Raw genomic sequence first — 11,519 nt, forward strand, 5'->3', positions numbered from 1 at the left:
AACACCCAGGCAAGGAGCAAAGCTCCAACACCAAGCAAGGCTGTAGTACAACTGCACCCAACCAGCAAGCCACAGGTTTATATCAAGCTTGCGGCCACACCCAGGAAACACCTTAATCCCCACTAGCCAGAAGATTAACCCCGCGCTTTTTTGATGTTCGCCCTGTTGGTAAATTTCCCTAGAAACTGCCCTGTTTGTGAAGTAGTCCTTAACACACTGCTCGCATTCTATTATGCTGTTATAAAGATGTTGAAAATATTAAATAGATGATTCATTGTGAAATTAAAAAGTATGATAAATTCTGAACATTTTCAGTGCACATCACTAGAAACAAAGAGCACCTACACATAAACCTTGCACTTCACTCTAAAAAAACAATCTGGTACAATCTGTTAATTGGGTATATTCTGTGCTATGTATTTCAGTCTATTATTACAACTTTGAGCTTCTCTTTTGTTAACACTGACCCAAACCATCATGACTACACTTCATTCGCTTTACAAGTAATAGCTTTTATTTTCAACTGCAGTCAGTCATAAAATTGACTTTTCAATGCGATCAGTGGAGCATACTTAATTGCACCTTTGAAGTATAAAAATAACAATAAAACACACTAAATGGAAAGTAAACCGTCCTCAGAAAATATTATCTCATGTGAAAGCAAAAGTACTGGAACTGTGTATGCATAACATATCATTGAAGGGACATGGCATTGACACAACCTAGCCAGACAAATAAACTGCTCCCACACAGCCATGGTGAAATGAAGCAAATAAAACCCACAGAGCAGTTAGAACAAATGTACAGCAAAAAATGGATTAAAATTCCCTGCCACGTTACAGTACCTTATGCTAGAGTATGTACAAAAATATAACATAGCTTATAGGTGACTTTTTAATACAGTTATTTTTTAATTGTTTAAAATGATATTTAAGACTATGTTCACATCTGCATCAGAGGCTCCATTCATTTCTGTCGCACAGTCTACAAACTAAATTAGGGTGGGTTCTCACCAGCGCTAGGAATTCCGGTATAGCGTTCTGTTATAACAGAGGTTTAATTGAATATAACGGAATTTTAGGACGGAATGCAAAATGGAAGCCTTTAAGAGGCATTCTGTTTTGCTATGTCCTCATACATGTCTGCTAACAGGCCTTTTTCCCCCGTCATGAATAACGGGAAAAAAACTGAACAGTTATATGTGCCCATAGACATGTATTTGAACGGAGCAAAACGGAATGCCTCTTAAAGGTTTCCATTTTGCATTGCGTACTAAAATTCTGTTACATTCCGTTATAACTCTGTACATACTCTGTTATAACGGAATTACTAGCACTGGTGAAAACCTGCCCTTACATAAATCAAAATGGGCAATGTGGTATGGTTTCGTTATGAAACCACAATGCAACAGAGGCTAACAGTTTTTTTGACCTGTTCAGCAGTGGTGTGAGATGTGCCAAAATGAGAGATGAACATCTCTTATAATTGATTATTTTGGTGCAGCTTGGCAGGTCTGTGCGCCAGAATCCGAAGGAGCTGATATAGATTTCAGGTGTCACTTGCGCCATAAACTTGGCACAGGTAAGCTTAAATGGATGGGTGGTCTGGGAACTTAAAGTGGCCCTGGAAAAAAAAATAAAAGCCGCCCCATGTTGTATGCGGGTTGTATGCGGGTCCAAATAGAAAGAAGGCAGGGCAACACAAGTAGGCGAGTGCAACAGTAGTAGGCGGGGTCAGCAATACCGTAGTGCAGCACAAAATACTGCCCCAGCAAAACCAATACCACAGTGCAGCACAAAATACTGCCACCTTCAGCATTCAACTGTACTGTATCACCATCCTGAGGACATTGAAACATTTGAGTTCAGGAGGGACGTGCGGCTGCTGGCCAGGTGTAAGTACCTGATGCTCATAGCATTAATTAATAGTTAGAGCATCAGATTGTTATCTACCTGGCGGGCAGCAGCGAGGAAGGCTCGGGTGGCCCGCTGAGCATTGGCCTACAGGGAAATTTCTCTGTAGGGTCTGTGGCCAGTCCGCTCCTGCATAAATGTGTAATGCTGTACAGGCATCCACTCCCTGCCCACTTTTTACAAAAAGTCAAGCTTGGTGTAAGAGGGCATAAACTTGCAAAACAGGGCTTGCACAAAAGTTTTTGACACCTCTGTTCTCTAGAATATATTATTTTACTTTTACCCATCCCAGTTAAACAGCACTACCTACCTTTGTTTGCATGAGAGCTAGGGTCATCAGGCTCTTTCACATCATCTTTTGGCTTCTACCAGGCTGGTATCTGCTTATTTTTGTTTTGCCATATAGTAAATTATAATCTGCAGCACTTTACGATACAATTGATCGTCACAAAAATAAAACACATTTATTACCTGGGGGCACATGTTGGAGTTTTGGTCACAGCTTATTGGGATCAAACACATGCCTAAGGTAATAGAGAGTAGCTCCTACCTTACCAATGGGAATATCATTTGAACCATGTTGTGATGTGTTTGTACATGGGTCGGCCACTGTCCTGGTGGAGCTAATGGCGCTGACAGTGAGAAGTTCGGACGAATAGTGTAGGAAGTGCACCCCATCATTATGGTGGTGGGGAAGATCATCCTCAGTCACCATTACTGACAGGAGAAGATGGCACTACTGGTTTCATTGGTCAGCGTGGGGATGCTGCTGTGCTGAGGAATAGCATTGACCATGTGGGCTGAGGTCATATGAGGAATATAAAGGTTAGGGTGTTTCCCTCACCACTCAGATGACATGGCATCTACAGTATATGCATGTATTTAAATCAACCACACTAAGGCCAGGTTCACATCACTGTTTCGTTTTCTCTTCTTCTGATCTGTTAGAAGAACACAAAACAAAACAAAAAAAAAGGATCCTGTCTTTTAGGAATGTCCAGTTTTGCACATTTTGCATCCGTTTTAGCCATTGATGGGAAAAAAAAACTGCACACAGTCTAAAATAACAGATCTCAGACAGAAATGGCTAAAACAGATGCAAAATTTGCATAACTGAGCATAATGGATGCTTAAAATATAGTTTTTTGATCAGAAGAATGGAAGAACGGAAAACGAAATGGTGATGTGAACCTGGCCTAAGGAAAAATAAGTAAAAGACAGAAGTGGATTAACTGTCCTTATAGCTCGCAGCATACTGTAAATTAATTTAATATACTATATTGCAATTTATGATAATGTTGATTTTTAAGCACCAACCTCTGGTAAGACCTATTTCTGATCTTTAGGCGTCAAGCATCTTACTGTCACGTAAAGAGAGCAAGTAAATTGATGGGTTCATGACCCACATAAATAGATAAGGCCATGGTGAAATTACATTACTGCTGACGATGATGATACACTCCATGGGTCTTGTGGAGATGTTCTAACTTGATGCACTTTAGTGTGGCAGTAATTCAATGTTTATGGGCATATCATGACATTTTAGATTGACTTCATCTTTTATACGGTTTAATCAGTGTATGCTCTTATCAAACCATTTTGCACATCACATTCTAACTAATTGCAAAGTTGATGATAAAGTGTCATAATGCATATTTTATTGCAGGATAGGATACATCAAGGACTAGAAACATAAAGCCAGATGAGAAAGGAGATTAAATTTGTACCTATGAATGAGTGTCTACACCTAAGTGGCTACTGCGAGGATAAGTGGTTATCCTTATAATTCCATGTTTGCATTAATATTAATTCATATTATATTCTTCATGGAGTCATCATTGGGGAATTACTAAGGAGGTTCTTTTAGTGGTATTTAGTACTTGAAAATTCTATGTAATTTGTGTAAGCTATTCATGCACCTATGAACCACAAACATGTAGCCAGATGTTTAAAGGGACACTGCAATCAAAATTGATCACGTATTAACACCCTATAAGCGAATATTCTATGTATTTTTATTTATTTATTTATTTATTTCTATAAAAAAAAGGTTTCATGGTTTTCTGGATATAATTTTAATGGGGTTATCTGGGGAGCCTCTGGAATAGAAAAAAAAAAAAAAAGCTTCCATTCCTCACCGTTAGTAATTGTACCATAACAATTTTAGCATTTTCCCCTGTGTAAATTATGTCCTACATTAACCTGCTCTGCTACACTTACTATTATACTAGCAGATAACATTGTCCCTTTACAGCAGCAGTAAACTGACAATGGTTTACCTACCTATACAGGAATTTTATCTTTCTGTGTTGAATGCTACAGAAGGACAACATTTTGCATTTAATTTTCATGGCCAAAGTACTGCCAGAATGAAAAAGAAAAATAGCTAAAACACAAAAAGAAGTTTTCTATTGATATTGAGTTTAACAAATACCTATTTCTGACAAAAGTGTCACTTTAACACTTTTAGTTTGGAAGTGCAGAACCAATCAAATCAGTAATAGTAAAAGTCTTGGACCAACAGATTTGCTATTTCTTTCAGCAGAAGTTTGTGTAAATTGTCATTAATCAGTGATTTGGCTTTGGGTTAAACCCTAAGGACTTTATTCTGGTGCTCCTCTAGTATTCACTCTTTAACACATATACAGGAATCTGTACTTCACTCCAGGGAAGCAACAAGACCGCTGCCTACTGGGATAGTCCTGGTATAGTCGGGAGATGACCCACTGAGGTTAAATGGGTTCTCCGGGAATTAAGAAAATGAAAATACTTAAATATTACTTTACTCTAATGATCCTTAACCCTTTCATGACCACGGGTCATTGATGCCCCAGTGTCCAGGTCAAAATTTACAAATCTGACATGCGTCACTTTAAGTGGTAATATCTTTGAAACACTTTTACTTATCCACGCCATTCAGAGATTGTTTTCTCGTGACACATTGTACTTTATGACAGTCATAAATTTGAGTCAATATATATCACCTTTATTTATGAAAAAATCCCAAATTTACCAAAAATAAATAAAAATTTGCAATTTTCTAAATTTCAATTTCTTTGCTTCTAAAACAGAAAGTGATACCTCATAAAATATTTATTACATAACATTCCTCATATGTCTACTTTATGTTGGCATCATTTTGGAAATGTTATTTTATTTTTTTAGGACGTTAGAAGGCTTAGAAGTTTAGAAGCAATTCTTAAAATTTTTAAGAAAATTTCCAAAACCCACTTTATAAGGACTAGTTCAGGTCTGAAGTCACTTTGTGGGGCCTATATAGTAGATACCCCCATAAATGACCCCATTGTAGAAACTAGACCCCTCAAGTTACTTAAAACCAATTTTACAAACATTATTAACCCTTTAGGTGTTCCACAAGAATTAAAGGAAAATGGAGAGGAAATTTCTAAATTTCACTTTTTTAGCAGATTTTCTATTTTATTAAATTTTTTTCTTTAACACATTAAGGGTTAACAGCCAAACAAAACTCAATCTTTATTATTCTGATTCTGCGGTTTACAGAAACACCCCACATGTGGTCGTAAACTGATGTAAGGGTGCACGGCAGGGCGCAGAAGGAAAGGAACACCGTATGGTTTTTGGAAGGCAGATTTTGCTGGATTGGTTTTCTGAACGCCATATGTTTTTTATTTTTCTACCGATCGTCTTGTGCAGGGGCTCATTTTTTGCAGAAAGAGTTGAGGTTTTTATTGGTACCATTTTTGGGTACATAGGATTTTTTGATCATTCATTATTACACTTTATGGGACAAGGTGGCCAAAAAATTGGCTGTTTTGGAACCGTTTTTTTTTTTTTTTTTTTTACAGCGTTCATCTGAGGGGTTAGGTCATGTGACAGTTTTATAGAGCAGATCGTTACGGACGTGGAAATACCCAATATGTATACTTTTTCTTATTTATTTAAGTTTTACACAAGAATAGCATTTCTGAAACCAAAAAAATGATGTTTTAGTGTCTCTATAGTCTGAGAGCCATAGCTTTTTTATTTTTTGGGCGATTGTCTTAAATAGGGTATCATTTTTTGCGGGACGAGGTGACGGTTTGAATGGCATTATTTTGGAGGTCATAAGCCTTTTTGATCGCTTGCTGTTGCACTTTTTGTGATGTAAGGTGACAAAAATAGCTTTTTTGGCACTGTTTTTTTAATTTTATTTTTATGGTGTTTATCGGACGGGGTCTATCATGTGATATATTTATAGAGACGGTCGTTACGGACGCGGTGACATCTAATATGTGTATTTTATTTTTAAATTTTTTTTATAGGAAAAGGCAATTTCTTTTTTTAATTTACATTTTTATTTATTTATTTTTACTTTTATTATTTTCACTTTTTTTTATCAGTTCCCTCTTGGATCTTGAAGATCCAGTGGGGCTGATAGTTGTACTATACTTTGCAATGCTCTTGCATTCCAAAGTATAATACTTCCAGATGTCCTGTAGGTGGCAGCACTGGACGCCTTTGCCATGGCAACTGGACGCTTTTGCAAAGCGTCCGGTTGCCATGGCAACCATCGGGTGCTGCAATCACAGCGCTGCAGCCCCGATGGTTGAGAGAGGGAGCTCCCTCCCTCTGTTAACCCCATGGATGCCGCAACCGCAGCATCTATGTGGTTACAGGAGAGTGTCAGCATAGAGCTGACACTCTCTGCTGATGGCGGCGGCTCAGTAATGGAGCCACCGCCATCACACACAGCAGGGGGATCGGGGGCAGCGGGGATCGGGGGCAGCGCTGGAAAGGGGGGGGGGGGATCGGGGGTACGGCCGCCAATATTGAGAGAGGCTGGGGCAGGAGAGACTGAATGCGTGGGGCGGGGAGGGGGCGGACCGCATCAGGGCAGCTGCCTCTAGGAATTAGCTGCAGGCAGACACAAGGGGGGGGCACAGCCACAGATTGGGGGCACAGATCGGTGGGGGGGGGGGTATTACGAGGACCCTACCTGATTTTATGCTCTGATCTGCAGAGCGCAGATCAGAGCATGAAACCGGCATTTTTTTCACTGCCGCGATCCGATTGGTTAGTCTGCACAGACTAACCAATCGGATCGATTGTCGGCAAGGGGCCACTCTGATTGGTCCCTTGCCGGCATTACTGGCCTGTATGCTGTCCGTGACAGCAGCAGGACACGGGCAGAAGCTTTAATCCAAGCGCTTTGCAGCGCTTGGATTAAAGAGCTGGCTTGACGTCTATACACGTGGTAGCTGCACGGGGTATGTGCAGCTATCACGTATATATACAGATTGCGGTCGGGAAGGGGTTAATACAGATGATAAGAACTTTAGCCGAATCTCTGGGGAATTTAGTTCATGAGTAGGGTTGAGCGAACCCGAACTGTAAAGTTCGGGTTCGTACCGAACTTTAGGATTTTTAGACCCCGGCCCCGAACCTGAACATTTCAGTAAAAGTTCTGGTTCGGGTTCGGTGTTTGGCTATTTTATGGCGCTTTTTGAACGGTAGCAGAGCAGCCAATCAACAAGCGTTTAACTCTGTGCCCTTAGAAGCCATCACAGCCATGCCTACCACTGAGGAAGGAGCGAGTTTACGCTCCGAAACATGTCTGGTGAAAAAGCATACTAACATAAGGAACAACACTGCTGGAGCGCTCCAAAAAGAAGAAAAATGAAAGACTCATGTTGAACTGACCTTATCCCCAACTATCACTAGTGGAAACACTGGCAGCTAAGTAAAGAAGCGAACCGAGTACCTGGTGGGTGAATCTGAATTGCACAGAGACACCACCTGAACACGAGGGACGCCGAACCAGGATAACAGCTGCGAGCGGAGTTTCTAAAGAAAACGGGACAAAGGTTAGTCTGCTCTCCTAAAGTGTGTGGGTCGCCACACAAAGAGACAGAGACAGCCAAAGCGTGAGTAAACAAATCTGTTCATATTCTATTACATGGAAAGGATGAACTGCTTATATTGAAAGGATGCGAACATCTGCACTATAAAGAGCCAAGTCTGATTGATTCTGTATTTGCAAATACCATCTCTAGCTATCGTTATCAACAACATTGTTGCTATTATCAACTTTGTTGCAACATTACTATTGCCAACATTGCTATTCTGCTGCTAATAACGTTGTTGCAACATCAATATTGCTACTCTACTGCTAACATCAACACAGTGTCAGTTGATACTGAGACACTTGTATTGTCTTCTATGATGAACTATCGTTAAATCGTCCGATTATTGCTCTGTTTATGCTAATGGTCCTGAACTATCTGGACTATCTGCTAATAATATTGCTGCTTTTTTTATGCTATTATTTTTATTGTCATTTTTAGGATTGTTCAAGTATTTTATGACTTGTTTGGATTAAGATTTTTATTGAATAAAATATTCTCATATATAAACTCTCTCCATGACCCCATAAATTAGAGTGCCTGCCCGCCATCATTATATTTTTTTAATTTTACTCAATTGACAAGGGTTAGTCAACTTGGGCAAGAGCACCTATCTCCAGAAAACCAGTGGAGAGCCGCCTTTTCTGTTATATCTTCTAAAATACTTAATTTGCGGCCTTGTCTGCATCTGTACGTGTGAAATGTAAGCGTTATATACTGCTGTCATATTATGTTATAATAAAAACACCCATTTTGGGTGTGATATATCCCGGCTGTACCTAGTAGACAGGTAAAAACATTTCACTAATTTGTCTGTTACATATTCGGGGTGAAATTCACAAATTTTTGGGTGTGATATACCCCTGCTCTACCTAGTAGACATGTAAAAAAAATGTCATACATTTTTCTGTTACATTCTTGGGTGTCATTTTACCATTTTTGCCGTGAATAAACCCCTGCTCTGCATAGGTGACAGGGACTGAAATTTTTAAAAATCATCTGTTCCATTGGTGGGTGACATTAACCCATTTCTGGCAATGAAAAACCCCATCTCTGTATAGGTGGCAGGGAATTAAATTTGTAAAATTCGTCTTTAATTGGCCCTTTCATTCAATCCTTCTGCTTTAATAACTTGTCCCACATTTCAGCTCAATCACATTGCAGCCATTGACCTCCCTTGGATGTGGTATCCCTTTCTCACGCTCCCTCTCCGGCGTGGAACCCTGATTCGCCAATAACCTTGATCAACATGGTAGGCTCAGAAAAGAACATCGAAAGTTGATAGAGAAGATATCCAAATGGATCGTGGATGTCACGGGGAAGTGCGATCAGGCAGAAGTTATCTAGAGTCAACAAAGCGGCAGCAGGGCCTCTCCTGGCTAACGTTTCCAAATCCAAAATACCGCAGTGACATTCCCTATAATTTTTTATTAATCATTCCAATAACAGGGCATCTTAAGAGTCCTGTATTGTTATTTATCGTCACTACTTCCCCAAGTCGGGAGTGGGTAATTGCCGCGCCCCCTCCTTTCCTTGAATTCTTCAGTTTTAATAGCTTCTCCCACATTTCCGCTCGATCACAATTAAATTTCATCCATTGAACTCCCTTGGATGTGGTCTCTCTTTCTCACGCTCCCTCTACGGCGTGGAATGCTAACCGTGATCAACATGGTAGGCGCAGAAAAGTACATCGAAAGTTGATAGAGCAGATATCTAATTGGATCGTGAACATCACGGTCACGTGCGACATGGTGGGGCAGTATGTTTGCACACGCCTACACTAACTGACTGATGGGTCTGCCCCCTTAAACTTCTGGGTCTCCAAATTGGGCACATGGCCTGAGCTTGCCCTTTACGCCTTGGAGGTTCTGGCCTGCCCTGCAGCCAGTGTATTGTCTGAATGTGTGTTTAGCACAACTGGAGGGGGTTATCACAGGTTATATTTCCCAATGTTTTGGGGTGTACCCTAATTGAAAAAAATATAAATACATTTAAAACCAAAAAGCAGTGTAGGCTACCTCCTCCTCCTCCACCGCCGCTTCCACCTACACTGCCACATCGACCACCTCCTCAACCTCCTACTCCATATGGACCTCGTCCTCCTAGATCAAGATTATTATTTTTTATTTTTACGTATTTTATGTTATTTAAAGTCATTGCCCTATCAACATTTGTTTGCAGAGCACTTGCCATGCTCGTAACCACATTTTGATGCCATTTGCAGCCCTCTAGCCCTTTCCATGACATTTTTACAGCCCTTTTAGTGCTCAAAAGTTCGGATCCCCATTGACTTCAATAGGGTTCAAGTTCGGGTTCAAGTTCGGGGTCAAGATCGGGTCCCGAACTCGAACTTTTTTGTGAAGTTCGGCCGAACCCGTCGAACCCGAACATCTAGGTGTCCGCTCAACTCTATTCATGAGGAGACATGAAGTACAGAGAGAATGGACAGGACAGACAGTGGTAATGTGTTACTGTGGTAATGCAGACTGTATACAACTGCTGCTGCTCATCAGCCACACCTCACCCTCCTCTTATGTCTCCTCATCATCTCCATTCCACAGAGATTCATCTGTATTCAGGATCATGATTCCTGACAAGCAGAGCAGAGAGGATAATGAGGCAGCACTATGGCTCATTGTGGTGAAGTAACTTGTCCTCCTGTGTGTACTGATAGGACAGCGGCCATTTTATTTCTCCTAATGATTGCTCCCTAGACAAAACAAGCCATTCTAAGTAATAAAAGGTATTTGTGATTATAGTTATTATAAAATAATATTTAAGTATTTTCATATTTTGAATTCCTGGAGAACCCCTTTAAGGACTCTGGTACAAGCACTAGATTGACTCAGGAAAACTGCAGATATAGTCTGAACAGTCATCAAGAGTAGAATTTTGGTTTTTAGAGATCCAGGAAGCACACAGTTAATGCAGACACAGGAAAGACTTGTGGGCGGAGTAGTGATGAGTCAAATATGAGGCAAGCACACTAGGGACTAGACTGGAGCACAGACAGGGTAGACAGACTGGGCAAACTTAAACACGATCTAAACTTGGACTTGAAAGTCCAGGGGCACACAGACAGGATGACATACACTTGAAACATAGCAGAAATACAGGCAGGAGATAACACAGGATAAATACAGGTATATGGCAATAGCACTAGACTATCAAACACCTTTGTTGCTCACCAGGAAACCTAAAGCTCAGACACAGTCTTGCTAGGGAGGGTTCCCTAAATACCCAGGGAACCTCAGCCATTGGCCGAGGAAGGATATGAGAGCGCCTTAAGAGAGCATTAAGCAGGAGCACAAAGGCAGCAGCATAGAGTAGACATCAGCAACCATGAAGCTGGATGGAATGGTAAGTGTTACGGAATCATTGCCCACAGGGAACAGTAAGGGCGACAGGCTTGGACGGCAGACCTAACATAAATTACAGCACAAATAGCAGGTGTAGATTTCAATTTCTGATGCCAAAGATGTGGCAAGTTTATTAAGAGGCATGTGCATTTCTCCCAAACTGTCCATGCAAATGCAAGCTCGACTGAGCATGTTTGTGTCCTGAATGAAGAGAGGAGAGAAATCTGATGCCAGACACTTCTGGCAATGGCTTCATTCTCTGAGATGACATCTGCCATTGAGGGATACTCTGGAGGCCTCATACAGATTAGATGGTCAGCCAGTCCTGTTGTAATTGTCCACATTTATCTAATGTGTACACCTAGCTTTAACCTGCAAGTATG

General features: G+C 40.7%; 1 non-coding gene across 1 annotated transcript; it reads right to left on the reverse strand.

Moving 5' to 3' along the window:
- Positions 1 to 6,537: 6,537 nt before the first annotated feature.
- On the reverse strand, positions 6,538 to 6,623 carry LOC120992670. The gene has a single exon (XR_005777064.1). It is a non-coding gene; the product is annotated as a small nucleolar RNA SNORD71 (small nucleolar RNA).
- Positions 6,624 to 11,519: the final 4,896 nt, after the last annotated feature.

This window comes from Bufo bufo, chromosome 2 (assembly GCF_905171765.1).
Source record: "Bufo bufo chromosome 2, aBufBuf1.1, whole genome shotgun sequence".
Classification (NCBI taxonomy): domain Eukaryota; kingdom Metazoa; phylum Chordata; class Amphibia; order Anura; family Bufonidae; genus Bufo; species Bufo bufo.